This window comes from Rhineura floridana, chromosome 3, assembly GCF_030035675.1.
Source record: "Rhineura floridana isolate rRhiFlo1 chromosome 3, rRhiFlo1.hap2, whole genome shotgun sequence".
NCBI lineage: Eukaryota > Metazoa > Chordata > Lepidosauria > Squamata > Rhineuridae > Rhineura > Rhineura floridana.
The window spans coordinates 169,449,160-169,462,989 of record NC_084482.1 but is presented as its reverse complement, the minus strand read 5'-3'; the positions used below and the strand labels follow the sequence as shown (position 1 = coordinate 169,462,989).

The following is a 13,830-nucleotide window of genomic DNA, read 5'->3' as shown; positions in this document are numbered from 1 at the left end:
GTTTCATTGCCCTTAGCTCACTGTTTGTTTGGCAAGAAAAAAATAAAGTGAAATAAAATATAGAGGTTACATTTCTGGAATAGAAATTCCAGACGGAAACATCTAGCTCCCCAAAATGCAACCATATTAGATATATGAGCAGACCCTAAAGGGCAACACAATAGACACTCATAGAAGAAACTAAATCAGACAAAACTTACAGCCAATGCTTAATTTTGCAAGTCTGAATCTAATTAAGCAATCCAAGGACATTTTATAAGGGCAAGCGGATTTAATGAACAGCATTCTTTGGGTTGGATCACTTTTTGGTTGACAGAATGTGGCCTGATCTATTTACTTGACAATTTGAGGCTGCACAGGTAAATATGTCTTCAGAATATCTAATTACATTGCACTTTGATTTATTTAAATAATGCTCCTGGATCTCAAAACACTGCAGTTGCTTTGCTTTGCTTTTATTCTGACAGAACTGCATGACTTGCTGAAACTCAGGTATGTGCATCTTTCCCCATGACTGCATCTCCATGCCAGGAAAAAATGCACAAGCTGAATTTCTGCATGCCGCAAAGGTTCTCCAGGGAAATAAAAGTGGAAAAATATTATATTTAGCAGCTAGATAATTGACACAAGCTATATCTTCATTTACATTTGCAGTACTCCTGCAAAACCACTCATATCTCCAGGGGTGGTTAGCTGGTTTAGACCTGTACATCAATGGAAAGGATTTCAGCTGCACTAGCTCCAATCAAATTTAGGAACCTGATAACTAATTGTGCAAATGTAATGTGAGGAGGGAGAGTTTCCATGGATGTATGAAGGTGCAGCTTGGTCAACTTTCAGTAGGTGCTTGTCAGAATTGCACTGAAGTGTTAGTGCTGAGCATTAATTTTCATAGCAAGCCTCATCAGAATGGAGTGTCTGGCTATTTTTTAACAGTTTTAGTGATCTGACTGAGAAACTGTTAGCTTTGTAAAGTAATCCCTGATTGTCTAGGATCTGCTATGTGATGGGAAATATTTCCCTAACTCTAATGGGCTTCATTTGCCTAACATTGTATCTGATGTGCTGCATAGCATTGTGCTGTCCCAGATGAAAGGAAGGGTCAAAATGCTCTAGAATATTTCCACACTTTGCCCTTTACATAGTTGGGGATGTTGTGACCTGCAAAGGGATATGTACGATTTAAAAGTGTATCCTTGTGAATAATGGTCTATTCAAAGATATCCCACACTATACAGAACCAGAACCAATGGGTGAAAATTCAAGGGTAGCAGATTTCTAATTGCTGGTAGAGGAAGAGACTGCCTTAGGAGGTGGGGAGGTATTTTGCTGGGATATTTCAACAGAGACTGGTCAGTCATCTGCTGTAGTTGCCTCCTGCATTGCAGATCCAGCACTTAGCAGTGGGTTGGGCCAGATGACCTCCAAGGTACCCTCCCACTGTATAATTTTGTGAGGAGAAGGAGGACCAATTGAGAGTACCTTGTCCATGGACCTCCCAAAAACTAGAGCTGGCATTGTCTTTAGCCAAGATAAAGTATGTCCAGGCTTGTCACAACATTTTTAGATCAGTTGTAATGCGGTTGAACCCCTTCCCACAAAATGTTTTAGTGATATTTTGAACTGTTTTTATGTTCTATTGCAAAACTGAAAAAGGCTAAGCAGGGCTGATCCAGGACATTTGGTTGCTGTCCTGCCCAGAGTGCGATTCACGAGACGGAGACGAGGATGAAATTAATTCTTGTTTTATTAGAGTAATTGAGACATCAAAGGCAGCGTGCTTCATAGACCTTGCCACTGTAACTCACTACTGTCCCTAACTAAGCTACCTAAGCATACTCTGCAGCATGTAAAGAAAGTTAACTCAGCACCCAGATCAGGGGGGCGCTGGCTTAAGTAGGAAAGGTCTTCGCCCATAATCTCTGACTCCTTTGAGGAGTCTCCCTCTGGACGAGGCGCTTTTCGTGACGTCTCGCACGGGGTGAAAGGGGGCACGTCTCTGTCTGCTCATCTGATAGGTGCTGGCTCGGCTTCAGGAGGCGGGGATGCGTTTGAAGTTTCAAGAGGGGAGTTCAGGTGGGTTTGAGTTGGTGCGCGCGCCAGGACATCCTCCAATGGCTCTATTAAGGCGGCTGGAGGTGGCACGACGTCTTCTTTGGCAGGAGAACTGTCTGTGGGAACTGGCACAGAGTCAACCACACCCCCTCCCCCATGATCCTCGAAAGTGTCTACGCCCTCTGTTTCTTCCCCTTGCTCTAACTGAGAGATCTACAACTCATCCAGCCCCCTACCTTGGTTCCCTTGAGGGAGCTGGGGCTCGACAGTTGCCCCAGGCAAAGCAGAAAATGGCACAACCCCACCTCCAGTCAAGGTGCATAGATATTGACAGCTGACCAAGGTGTGGTGGCACCTGAGGCAGGACATCCCCCAAGTGCCTCTCCATCTCCCATGAACTATTATAATAATAAATAGTCAACAATTTGCTGCCCTTTCATGACACCCCAAACCAGTTGCTTGAGGTGGCTGTCTCATTCTACCTAATAGAAGGGTCGGACCAAGGAGTATCAAATACAATGACAAACAAGTTTAAGGGCCAAGACTGTGCACATAACAAAGGAACAATCCTTGTAATGACAACTGTCTGCTGACATAAAGATATGTCTTTTAGAAAGTGGACCGGAGTCACAAAGTCAAAATCCACCCCCAGCTGGCTTTCACCCACTATCGACCATGGCTGCATTTGAATTGATAACCTTGAGATAAAAGGTCCTTTTGTGTGCCCCCAATCTGCAAAGCCATGAGCCTTTAATACACCATGTAAAATCAATTTCTATATGACATTTCTTTTGATACAATCATTCTCTTTATTAATTATTATTAATATTAATGACAGCAATTGCCTTGATGGATGTTCTCATTATTATCAGTGTACATAAGTTCATTGTCTGTGTTCCCATTGCTTCGTAGGCCTGTTCTGCACACTTGCTGTTTTGATAGGCAACATTGATAAAGAAAAAGCAAGGAGAATAGACAACCATGCTGAGTTCCTTTATGCATACTGAAGAAAACACATAAGAGGATGGCAGTGAAATGTTGTAAGGACCTCAGCAATCAAAAAAGAAAGAAAGGGGGGAAAAGCATAATCCCATCAAAGGTGGTGGTGTGTTATTTTCAGCAAATTGAAAGCTGAAATCCTATTTTAATGCTGAAATAAGCAAGTCTGCAGACTATGTTAAAAATAGGTGACTTGAAACAAAATCAGTGAGAATATGCAACACAGCAACACAAATCACCAGAGGAAAAATTCAATGAAGGAAGCAAATTACATGCCCTCAGTGGAATGGCTTTTTGCCCTAGGGAAATAGAAAGCAGGTCATGTTAATGGAGGAAAAATCCAGAGAATGGTCTCTTATATCTATGTTCCTTCTCAAATTAAAAACAATCAATATTTAAGGAACAAAGAATACTGGCTGTATAAAATCTTAAATTATACACACACAGAGGGAAAAAAGGAAATAGAAAAGTATGTAAGAAATTTACAATAAGGCTAAATGCTGAGGTAACAAATGAATCATGTATTAAACCTCGTAAATCACTTTCTTTCATTAGAATTTAATATAAATAGCCCACAAACTCAAGAGTATAGGGTCATCAAAGCCCAGTTAGTGCCCTTGGACAGGAAACAGATGCAAACAGACCTAAAAATTACATCAAAGCTAGATTTCATAAGTGCAGTACACATTGCTTTTGCTTTAGTGTGTTATATTGTAGTGTGGAGATTAAGAACGCCAAAAGCCAGTGATGAGATTGCTGTATTAGGATTGAGGTTGCTGGGGGTTGTCTGGAAGCCTGCCTCTGGATCAAGGGCCCACCAACATGACACTATAAGGCAGCTGCAAATGGTGGGTCAGGCACTTGATAAGGGCTAGATGCCTTCAGGGGCCCACAGGGAAACAACAACAATGCTGTGCTAGGCTCAGCCTGAGTGGAGGTCCCAATCCCAGAACCATCTATAATGTGTCCTAACAAAATTAAAGGGGACATTCCTTGCACAAGGGCCCACCATAATTTGGAAATGGTTGTGCTAGACAGATGCCGTAGTTCTTCCTGAGGGTGGGATGTTACTTGACTGGCATGAGAAAGGACAGTATGGGATGCTTAAGCTGTAGTGTTTCCTTATCACATCTTACTGTGTGTTTTTCTTTCTGGCTGTAGGGCCCTGGTACATGTCTAGGAAGTGAGTCTCCGATCCTTTTCAATCTTTTTTCATACAAGAGACCTCCTTTGAATCCAGTGTGGTGATAATATCTTAATTAACTGGCACTGGCTATTTCCTACTGATAATAGGCCTTTGAAATCCACAATCATGCTTTTGAAAAGTTCAAAGAAAGTCATAGTGGCCCCTATTTCACTAGGCCAAAAGATAAATATCTTTTTTAAAAAAAATTAGAAATGGGGTCTACATATGAACCACAAACACATATAGGCTTTGGACTTTCAATAGAGTTGTTCACTGAAACAGAAATTTTAAAGAGCTTTCATATTTACAGGGAGGGTTTTGTTTCAGAAACTGATTTAAGTGAAAATGCCTAGCCTTATCTGTGGATCACATGGGTCAATATACCTTCCTTGGTTATTTAGATTTGATAGATTTGTGGCGCATACTATCCCAGATCTGATAGCCATTTAAGCAATCTGACACAATATTAAAAGATGTTAATGCAGTTACTCCAAAATGCTACAGGTACCGTAGAATATACTGTAGGTAACCTACACCTAATTTGTGTTTCAAAGGAATATGAATAGGGTTGCCATATTGCCCGGATAGCTGGGTTTTACCCGGATTCTATGCATGCCACCGGGCGCCCGGCTAGCCCCTTACGTGGCCCGGATTCGCAGCTTTAATTTAAAAAAAAATTAAGTTTCTAGGTGGTCCGGTTCTCGAGATATACATAAAAAGTCAGCCACCCCCCCGACTGTTAAATCTTTCTTTAAACAGCATACATTACTATAGCACTTCATAGCTTTAACCCCGCCCATTCAGCATTGCAGCCAATCAGTGAAGCCAGGATTGTTTCAGTTTCATTGAGCTGAGGCAGTGACTAGAAAACAAAATGGTGGTTTCACCCCACCCCCCGTTTATCTGAAAATCACATAAATTGGGTAAGTATATACATTTCAGTTTTTTTCCCTCTTGTGTGCAGGAGTCAGAACTTGGGCAGTGTTTCCCAATACTTGCCAATACTTGCTTTTTGTAAAAGCAATGCTAATCCCATATGCCCAAAGTAAATCCCATTTAATTCAATAGGACTTACTTTGAGTAGACATGGTTATGAATGTGCTGAAAATCAATGGGACTTCGGAGTGAATGTAAAAAAGAATTATGTTTGTGTTCTAACTCTTTCTGTCTCCAGTCCTATTTTAAAGCAAGTAGGCAGGGCTTACTTAGGTATTACAGTTTTTATTCTGTAGGAAAGTAATACTGATTTTTTAAAAACTAATACTGATTTTTCTGCAATGACCAACTGGTTTGACAATAAACTATTATATGGGCTGTGTGTATTTATACATCTGCTGTGTGTGCGTGTGCGTGTATGGAGTCTTTCCAACACCCCGTGAGGTAGGGTTGGAAACCAATGCAGCTCACAACAAGAAATAAAGCCATTTAAAATCCAGTGACCATAAAACAAGTATAAACAGTTGCAAAACAGTGTAAAGTGGCATGATTTGGAATTTTGGGTTGTGTGAATGAAGTTGCTTATCAATTGAGGTTGCAGTTCTGTCCCTGTGTGAGTAAGCCCCACTGAATTTGCTGGGACTTGCTTCTGAATAAATAAATTTAGGATTGCACTATAAATATCTTTACAGTTTGTGTAAATAATAAATATATTTGATAGTCATGCTTATATACATATTTCTTCATTTATCATATTTTTGGGTTTTGGTTAGGAATCCTGACTGGTTGTGAGATGCTTAGTTTTTTGCCTTACTCATAGGAATCTTGTTGTGGTTGGTATGGTATTACATTTAGGAAAGTGTTACTGCCTTCTATGTTTTTTTTTCCTATTTACATTTCACTTATCTTTAACCTCACAGCCATAGAAGCAACAGCAGCATATGCAAGGTAATTAACTCCCATTAGTGATAAGAACAAGAACTTATAATTATTATTTCAATTAAAACAAGAGGCTTATCAATACTTTGAAGAGGACCAGATATTTATTTTCTTTCTGAGCCCAGGACTGGGTCTTTCATGATGCCCGGTGTGTGTGTGGGGGAGCAGGAGAGTAGTCGATAAGACAGACATCCTGGCATTGGTAATCTAATTAGCAAGGTATGTGTGGGGTTGTTGCACACTTCCAGGCCCAGTTTCATTTTGAGTATGGAGGTGGAACCTGTGTAGATGTGGTTGAGAAATTTTGAGTTAAGCAAAGCTCTGCTTTTATAAAACCTAAGCAACATACAGATACTTTGAATGTCTGAGTGCCTGCACCAGTGGAATACTGGAGGAACTTGTAAAACTTGCTGCAACAGTATTTAGAACTGAGCATGTAGTGTGAAAGACTCCTTTTCCTAACATTTTGGCTTGTTTTTCTCCACCCACCACATCTCTGAAATATATTGTATATGTTATGGTTAACTGTGCTGCTGCCCTGACTTACTTTATGTTTGTTGCTATTTTGTGTTTTTATTATGTTTTTATATTGATTGTGTATTTTTATTGTTTTTATTATATTTGTAAGCTGTGCTGAGCTCTGTTTTTAACAGCAAAAGGGCAGGATATAAATTCTCTTAATCAATCAATAAATACTCCATAGTGTTGGAAACTAGAGTCTAGGCATTTAAGGCTGAAAATGTTGCTTTAAAAAAAAAGATTTCTCACATCTTTCCCCAGCTTTTGGTGGTAATTCCTAGGCACAAAAACAAAACAACTGGACAATCCAAATATTAATACGCAAACATTTGCATAACATGCAAATAATTTGCATAATATGCAAATTAACCTGCCCGGATTTGTGGAACTGGAATATGGCAACCCTAAATATGAAAGATATAGAACCAAGACCTAAGAAAGAGGAACATCCTGTGCAATCTATCAGGAACCTGGAATCTATCTGGACATGCTGAGGATTAAACCTGAAACTTTCTGCATGCAATGCAGATAATCTATCTCTGAGCTTTGGTGCTAATTCTGTATAATTCAGATTTTTTTTTCCAAAACATGGCTGCAGTAGTAGTAAAATGTATGTCAAAAAGGAAAAAAATAGGAAAAATATTGAGAGAATTTGCGGATAATCTGGTGTCTAGTTAAAATAATTATTAAGAAAAGCCAACAAGTGCTTGGAATATATTAAAATTTATTTATTTATTTATTTGTTTATTAACTTTATTTATACCCCGCCGTTTTTCCAAATTGGAACTCACGGCAGCTTCCAGATAAAAAACAGATACAATTAAAACCTACCAAAGTTAAAAGCATATAATACATAAGTAAATAAATATAGACAGATATAATTAAAAAATGAACTCTAATTTAAAATAGCATTAAACTGTTTCTGATATTAAAAACTATACTCATAAAATCAGAATAATTAAAAAATAAACAAGCAAGAGCAATATGACTTCCTTTTGGGCCTATCCTTAGCCACCTTCGGAATCAAAGGCTTGCTGAAATAAGAAAGTTTTACCTGTCGACGAAAGGACTGCAAGGAAGAGGCCATTCTTATCTCCTTAGGGAGGGAATTCCAAAGCCTAGGGGCAGCCACCAAGAAGGCCCTATCTCGTATCCTCACCAGTTGTACTTGTGCAGATGAAGGTATTGAAAGAAGGGCCTCTCCTGAAGATCTCAGGGCCCGGGCAGGCACATAGAGGGCGATGTGGTCTGACAAATAGCCTGGACCCAAGCCGTGTAGGGCTTTATAGGTCAACACCAACACTTTGAATTGTGTCCGGAAACAAACTGGCAGCCAGTGGAGCTTTTTTAGCAGGGGAGTTGTATGGTCCCTGTAATCAGCCCCAGTTAGCATTCTGGCTGCAGCACGTTGTACCAGCTGAAGTTTCCGAGCAGTCTTCAGAGGCAGCCCCACATAGAGTGCGTTACAGTAATCTAAACAGGATGTGACTAAGGCATGTGTCACCGTGGCCAGATCGGACGGGTCAAGGAACGGGCGCAGTTGGCGCACTAATCTCAAATGTGCAAAAGCCCTCCTGGCCACTGCAGAAACCTGGGAATCCAAATTTAAAGCTGAGTCCAGGAGGACACCCAAACTGCGAACCTGTGTCTTCAGGGGGAGTATAACCCCATCCAGCACAGGCTGTATCCCTATTCCCTGATCTGCCTTATGACTGACCAGGAGCACCTCTGTCTTGTCTGGATTAAGCCTCAATTTGTTCATCTTCATCCAATCCACAACTGATGTCAGACACCGGTTTAAAACTAAGACAGCTTCCTTGGAAGAAAGTGGAAAGGAGAAATAGAGTTGGGTGTCATCAGCATACTGGTGGCACCGAACTCCAAACGCCCGAACAACCACTCCCAGCGGTTTCATGTAGATGTTAAATAACATAGGGGACAAAACTGAACCCTGAGGGACTCCACAGGCCAATGGCCAAGGAGTCGAACAGGAGTCCCCCAATACCACCTTCTGGGTTCGCCCCTCCAGGAATGACCGGAGCCACTGCAAAACAGTGCCCCCAAGTCCCATCCCAGCTAGGCGGTCCAGGAGGATACCATGGTCGATGGTATCGAAAGCCGCTGAGAGGTCCAGCAGAACCAACAGGGACACACTTCCCCTGTCCAGTTCTCTGCGTAGGTCGTCCACCAAGGCAACCAAAGCCGTCTCCGTCCCATACTTAGGCCTGAAACCAGATTGAAATGGATCTAGATACTCTGTTTCATCCAGGAATCTCTGGAGCTGGGAGGCCACCACACACTCTATTACCTTACCCAAGAATGGAATATTGGACACTGGCCGGTAGTTATCCATGTTTAAGGGGTCCAGGGAAGGTTTTTTCAATAAAGGTCTCACAACTGCCTCCTTTAGGAGCAAATTGGCTAATCTAAATAACACATCTTTTGGAGGTAAGGGAATTAGTTAAGGAATGTAGAACTCATAATTGTATTTCAAAATCTTGGGGGCTAATTCTTTTAATCCTTGCTCAAGCGTAGTCAGTGGGGATCAGATACAGCGGGTTATAAGAAGGGGTGACATCATTTTATCTCTGTGTTGATAATTTGCATGTGTCTATCCTTGTGTCTTAATATAAGAGCATGAGAAGAACTCTGTTGGATGGATCAGACCACAATCTCATCTAGTCAGCATTCTCTTCTCTTACTGACTAAGCAGATGTCTCTGGGAAGCCCATATGTAGGTCATTAGCACAATAGTCCTCTCCTGCTGTTGTTCCCCAGAATCCCGCTCTGACTAGTAACCATTAAAGTATGGCTCTCTTTGTCTTGTGTTATCCTGCAAGTGGGCTTTTATCTATGTTCAGCACCTACTGTATTTCAGATGCTATTACAAATAGTTGATGATAGGTTAGTTAAAGCATTAGGGTGGTATACAGTGTAGCTCCATTAGTGCAAGGACTTTGATTATCAATTTAGGCCATATAGAAAATGACAGCTGATGATTGTGTTTGAGTAGTGTGGCAGAAAATAAATGTGGGGCTTGGCAGGGAAGAAGGCGGCAGTACTGAGACTTAGAGTCTAGGTGGGGCCTTGGCAGGCTGTATCTTTGGCAGCGGTGGAATTCTAGCTCAAAAAGAAAACATTATTTGTTTGGTGATCCAGCTATCACTTGGATCTAATTTTCCTAATGTAGATAATCAATTTGCCATGGCTAACCAAATAATTAAATGTACTGCACTTATAGAATGCTGGGCATGGCTATTATATCATCAGTATTGTGGCTTACCACAGTTGGAAACAGAATGCTACAGACTGGCCTAGATGTGGCCTCCACAAGGCCCCTGGGAGTTATTGTTACTAGATTTAACTATCCCCATAAGATCCCAAGACATGTTACAACAGTGGCGTCACTAGGGTTGGTGTCACCCGGTGCGGTAACTCATGGTGTCACCCCCATGGACCTCCTCCTGTACAAGGTATGATAGCATTCTTCAAGTACTTGAAAGGTGGGCTGGGATCTCTTCTCGATCGTCCCAGAGTGCAGGACACAGAATAATGGGCTCAAGTTGCAGGAAGCCAGATTCCGACTGAACGTCAGGAAAAACTTCCTAACTGTTAGAGCGATGTGACAATGGGACCAATGAACTGGGGAGGTGGTGGGCTCTCCAACCCTGGAGGCCTTCAAGAGGGCAGCTGGACAGGGACCTGTCAGGGATGCTTTAATCTGGATCCCTGCATTGAGCAGGGGGTTGGACTTGATGGCCTTATAAGGCCCTCCCAACTCTCTACCATCCTATGATTCTATGAAATTTACACCTTGGACAGTTCCAAAAACATCCATTTCGTAAACAAAAATCACAACTCGTACTAGAATTAAATGATTTCTGACATACACTTTCATCCATTTTGGAAATACAGGCTGTTCCCTGCAACAGGACAGGGGAGGTCTGTGGTTCTCCGGATGTTGCCAGACCCCCAACTCCCATCAGCCCCAGCCAGCATGGCCAATGGTCAGAGAGGGCCTGAATCCATCCCTGCCCAACGGCAAAGCGCCTCGGGCCCCCTTGGAAATTTATGCTGATAGGCGCTCTTTTGTCCCTGCGGATATTCCTGGACTCCAACCCCTATTAGCCTCAGCAAGCACAACCCATGGCCAGGGATGATGGGAGGTTCCCCATAGCAGCCCCTATGTTTAGATGCAGTCAGTTTCCTTGCAATTCCACCCATTGCCTCTACTCCTGTCCTCTTGAGTGACAGAGAACAAACATGCTCCATCTTCTACATCACAGCCCTTGAAGACAACTGTCACATCTCCCTTTAACAGTCTCTTCTCCAGGCTAAACATATTGAGATATTTCCATTGTTTCTCAACAGTTGCAAATAAGAGCAGGCCAGCTAGCTTTTTTAGTTAGTTGTCAATCCTGGCTAAGGTTGAGGATTAGTTCTGCATTCTAGTGTTTCTCAAACTACTCCTCGTCTCTGGAAAGCCATACCTGAAATGCTCTTCTGATTTACAATATATGTCAGTCAAGATATTTAGCAAGCTAGTCTTAATCATCATTTTCTGAAACATTTTTACAGAGAGGAATAAAACAACAACAGGCAATTGGCAAGTTCTTTGCCACTGGATGATAGAATCTGGAAAAATGTCCAAGTAATTAATTACATTTGGGAAAATGAAATAAATGGGGAGGGGAGATGAATCTAAAACCTGTGGAATTGTTGCAACAAGAACTGTTAAACAGAATGTAAATAGTCCTTCATCAAATCAAAATCACAAACTGGCAATCACAGGGCTGTTAAAAAAATTAGATGTTACAGGAAAAGATTTACTTCATCTGTCTTTTCCTGAACCCCTTTCCAAATTCTTCTGCCACCATCTTACATTGTTGTTCAGTCATCGCACTTGGAAATGCACTTCAGAAGAGTGAGATGTTGTTTTATTAAGCAGTCTGAGCTCATGTGTATTAAAATCAATGTTGCTTCCAGCATAGACAGGAAGACTCTAGTTTTATTCCCCAAGTGGAGAAGAATGTAGGGATGGCCAACTATGTCATTGTTGGTTTCACTCAGTTTTTCATTTTTCCAATCTTAAATTCAGTTCTCCACATTTTCACATCAGCATTAAAAACAAAAAAGTCCTCATGAAAATTGATCCCCATTTTAGTGCAAATTTTTTCTAATACACACATTTTTGCAAACCTATTTCCCTTAATATGTGTTTTTGTATGTTATTTTCATTAAATTATGCACTTTACCATTATACTGTCAGTTCAGCAGGTGGGGAGAGCACTGTTGCATGCCGGGCCACCATCTTCTGGGGGTGTGATGCCACTGGCGAGCCCCCAAATCTCCTGCTGAGCGCACGTGTGCATGCGAGGCCAGCCAGCCCCGTCCATGCCCCGGGGAGGGCACGCGCCGGAGGGGCACCCAGCCGGAGAAGCAGGCCTGGGAATGCTGGCGTGCCTCCCTTGCCCCACCGACGCTGCTCCCAGTCTCGCCTGCCCGCCCACCTGCCTGCCTGCCTCTGAGGAGGAGGAGTTGGCTGCTCTCTGACGCCAACCCAGAGCACTTCTCGGCTCCTTTGCCGGACAACGGCACCCTGCCCCATGACGTGGCGGCTCTGGGTGTCACCCCCCTCATGGTGTCACCCCCCCATAGTGATGCCACTGTGTTACAAGAATGTGGAATTCTAGGGGGCTCTTGCCCCTGCTCACTTTGCTCACCAACTCCCCCCCCGCTTGCTCTGCTCACCAACCTGGGACTCCCAAACACACTCACCCACCCACACACACACACACACTCCCCAGACAGACAGACAGATACACACATGGACTACATCCACTCTTAGGGACAAACACACAGAGGGACTCCCAAAAGGGTCAGGATTGCAGTTCGAGATTGATAAGGAGATAGTCAGGAAATACCTAGTTAACCTAAATGAGTTCAAATCTCCAGGGCCTGATGAACTACATCCCAGAGTATTGAAGGAACTTGCGGATGTACTCTCGGAACCTCTTGCCATCATCTTTGAGAAATCCTGGAGAACAGGAGAGGTGCCGGAGGATTGGAGATGGGCAAACATTGTCCCGCTCTTTAAAAAGGGTAAAAAAGAAGATCCGGGGAATTACAGGCCGGTCAGTCTGACTTCAATACCGGGAAAGATATTAGAACACATAATAAAAGAGTCCATTGGCAACTATCTAGATGACAATGCTGTGATTAGTAGGAGCCAGCATGGGTTTGTCAAGAAAAAATCCTATCAAACTAATCTCATCTCTTTTTTTGATCGGGTCACTAGCCTAGTAGATGGTGGAAATGCTGTAGATGTCATCTATCTAGATTTCAGCAAAGCGTTTGACAAAGTCCCCCACGACCTTTTGATAAGCAAACTCATCAAATGCGGACTACATGGAAATACTGTCAGGTGAATTCACAACTGGTTGGAAAACCGTACTCAAAGAGTGGTCGTCGGTGGCTCTGCTTCGGACTGGAAGGAGGTTTCGAGTGGAGTGCCACAGGGTTCTGTCCTGGGGCCGATACTCTTCAACATTTTTATCAATGACTTAGATGATGGGGTGGAGGGAAGCCTTATGAAGTTTGTGGATGATATGAAACTGGGAGGGATAGCTAACACAATGGAAGACAGGAATAAAATCCAAAGGGACCTGGATAGACTAGAAAATTGGGCTGAAATTAATAAAATGACATTCAATAAAGACAAATGCAGGATTCTGCATTTAGGCCACAAAAACAAAATGCACGGGTACAGGATGGGAAATACCTGGCTTAGCAGTAGTGCATGTGAGAAGGACCTTGGAATTGTAGTGGATCGCAAGTTGAACATGACCCAGCAGTGTGATGCTGCGGCAAAAAAGGCAAACGCAGTTTTGGGCTGCATAAACAGAGCTATAGTTTCCAGGTTGAGGGAAGTAATAGTCCCACTATATTCTGCATTAGTCAGGCCTCATCTGGAATACTGCGTTCAGTTCTAGGCGCCTCATTTTAAGAAAGATATAGACAAGTTGGAGCAGGTTCAGAAGAGGGCGATGAGGATGATAGCCGGTATGGAGAACAAGTCTTATGAGGAAAGGTTGAAGGAACTTGGCATGTTCAGTCTGGTGAAGAGAAGGCTGAGGGGCGACATGATTACACTCTTTAAGTACCTGAAGGGCTGTCACATAGAGGAGGGTACAGAT

At 42.5% G+C, this 13,830-nt stretch overlaps 1 protein-coding gene across 16 annotated transcripts in view; it reads left to right on the top strand.

The window, feature by feature from the left end:
• CHL1 (cell adhesion molecule L1 like) overlaps window positions 1-13,830 on the top strand; it is a 365,024-nt gene that overhangs the window by 130,577 nt on the left and 220,617 nt on the right. The window lies entirely within an intron of this gene.